Below are 2,717 nucleotides of genomic sequence, written 5' to 3' on the forward strand. Positions count from 1 at the left end.
TATATATATATATTTTATTTTTTTTTTATTTTTTTATTTTTTTTGTTAAAACTTACATTCCCAAATTGTATTGCAGACATCACTGGACCTGTTTGTGAGATTTGCTTTTTGACCTTTGATATCAAAGATGCAAAAACTAAATCTCCGACTTACAGCTCTGCATGAGGACATTACACAGAAGTCCACAACAAAAACCACAGCAAGAATGTTTTGTGCGTTTCTACTCGTGTCATTCCAACAACCTTCCGGTGCTGAGTTTGCCTTTTAAATCGCTCTTTTAAAGTCCCTTCCTCTCGTACACTGCTCTCTCTATCTCTTTTAAGCCCACGTGGCCAGTGTCAACAGGAGGTGAGTCTTGGCAGACACATGAAGCAAAGTATGGTGCCTGTATGCAGGCTGGAGAGTTGTCTTGCGCTCTAAAAATGAGCCAGCCAGCCGGCTGAGGTGTGCCAAAATAAGACACAGCCGTTGGAAATAAGTGAATTGCTCAACTGGTTGGACTCCAAACTGGCAACCTCTGATTGTTGCTGTAAGACTCTCCAAAATGAGGGCTATTACACAACGGGGGAACTTCTGTAACCAATGACAGAGAAAGAAAGAAAATGAAAGAAGGAAGTCAAGATAGTCAGGGCAAAAAGGGAGGGAAAAACCCTGAGTCACTTGGCTTCCTGTCTGAGGAAAGGAAGGGGGTGGAGGCTTCAGTCAGACAGTTGAGGCCAGTGCAATATTCAACATAAAGTGCACTGGGTGTATAGTCCTGTCCTGCTCACTGAATCCACTCCAGTGCTTCAGGGCAGCCATCATAGTGTTCACTATTGTGTGCGGCTGAGGGAAGAAGAAAAAAGAGGAGGGAGCAGAGGAGGGAAAGAAAACCCGTCTCTTTGTGTGGGAAGGACTCGGCAGGAAAGTGATTTTGTGATTATTTGAGTTTGCCAGCAAAGTAAGCCCCCCCCCCCCCCCCACTGACCGGCAACATCTTTTTCTACTCTGCACCTCTGCTGCCTTACACCAGAGCCACATATGAATGTGCTTCTCAGGCCGGTAAAACAGCGACACCCGGGCTCCTGATGATGAGAGCCGACGTCAGACTGGTTTCCATGAATATTGATGTGGAGGATAGTCTGTTTCATAGAAGAACAGAAGGAGGCAAGATGGCTGCCCTTTAGGATTTGTTAAAGAGGAGATCCAGACGGTTTGTTGGAATTTCTACAAAGTGGAGGGGACGTAAAAAGGAGGTGAGGATTTGCTTACTGTGTTAATACTCTGCTTACAGTCTTCCCCTTTAACACTGGTGTATTATGGGAGGTTTTGTATGAGGCGAGGTACAGCAAATGTCCCCCACCGTAAGAGCAAGACTCAACATAATAAGGAGGGGATATTAGATAAAGCTACTCCAACATGGCTGACGATTTTCTTTCTTTTTTTTTTTTTTTTTGCCAGCTCAATCTGAAAAGGCACATTCTGTGTTTCCCCGTGTGTTCTGTGTTACGTCCACATTCTTGCTGCGTTTGAATGCATCATAGAAAATGGTGTACTTAGACTGTTTGTCCAGGAGTTTTTCTTCAAGCTTAATTTAAATGCCTCTATAATGCTCTCTGTCTTTCCTCAACATTTCAACCTTGCTTTTTTTTTTTGTTAGCTGGCACATATTTATAAAAGCGAGTTTGAGTGTGTAATGTGTTTGTTTTTTGTGTGAGTGAATTTGTTTTAAGAGGTGAAACCCATTTTTCAACGTTTATGTGTAATTATTAGCTATTACAGATTGCTCGTGTTTTTCATTAAATAGGTTAGATGCAGGCAGTGATATCCCCTGTAGCTTCACATTTTCACATCCATGGCTGTGTATGTGTGTGTTTGTGCTGTTCAGTAGGGAGACTAGATGTAGGAGAGTAAAAGTCCGACCTGGACGTGTTCAGCACTAAGTGCATAATGTGTGCACAGCAGTAGAGCTGGAATAGCTGCTGGCTTTGTGTATCTCTGTTAATCAGCTTTCATTGCTTTTCACCACTGAAAGACAAGCAGACACAAAGGCAAATCCCAAGCAGAAGCAAAATAGAATAGAATTGTGGTGGCATAGCGTAGTGAAGGCAGACAAGGTCAGAAAGCTCTGAAGGAAATGAAACTCTATCCTACTGCACCATTAACAGGGGGCACCAGAATGGCAATGGCGTTTGTTGCCAGAAGAACAAACATCCTATCGGTTTGGTTTAGTTTCTCGAAGAAGTTTAGTCAACTTCTTTGACAAACTAAACCAAAGCGATATACGTGACAGGATTATATGTTTTTAATGGGGCACGAGCAGTTAAAGGTCACAACAATCAGACTTCATGTGTTCTTTTGGAAACAGAGCTATTGACAAATAGATTATCGAGAATGCAAAGAGGAATGTGTGTCTGTGTTTTTCTACACGTGGCTGCGTGTGATCTGTAATCATTTTGAAAGCAATTGGTGTAGAATAACAGCATGGTGACAGCAGAGAAGTAAACTACAATAATGGAGTGATAACAGTGAGGTAAACGCCTTCATACCGGGACAGTTTGGTTTTGTGTTAGTATGCAATTTGTTTAGAAATACACTAGTTATAAATACAACATATTTTTATTTATTTAAACCTTTATTTAACCAGGTGAGTCCCATTGAGATTAAAAATCTCTTTTTCAAGGGAGACCTGGCCAAGACAGGCAGCAACACAAGAAACACATAGTTACAGACAGAAA

The 2,717-nt window shown here is 41.7% G+C and overlaps 1 protein-coding gene across 1 annotated transcript in view; it reads left to right on the plus strand.

Moving 5' to 3' along the window:
* Positions 1–812: 812 nt before the first annotated feature.
* Positions 813–2,717, plus strand: part of tet2 (tet methylcytosine dioxygenase 2) — a 31,466-nt gene continuing 29,561 nt past the window's right edge. The window contains exon 1 of the mRNA XM_031871383.1: positions 813–1,235. The gene's annotated coding sequence lies outside the window, so the exon portion shown is untranslated. The remainder of the gene's footprint in view (positions 1,236–2,717) is intronic.

This window comes from Anarrhichthys ocellatus, unplaced genomic scaffold (genome assembly GCF_004355925.1).
Source record: "Anarrhichthys ocellatus isolate YVR2014 unplaced genomic scaffold, GSC_Weel_1.0 scaffold58, whole genome shotgun sequence".
In the NCBI taxonomy this organism is placed as follows: Eukaryota; Metazoa; Chordata; class Actinopteri; order Perciformes; family Anarhichadidae; genus Anarrhichthys; species Anarrhichthys ocellatus.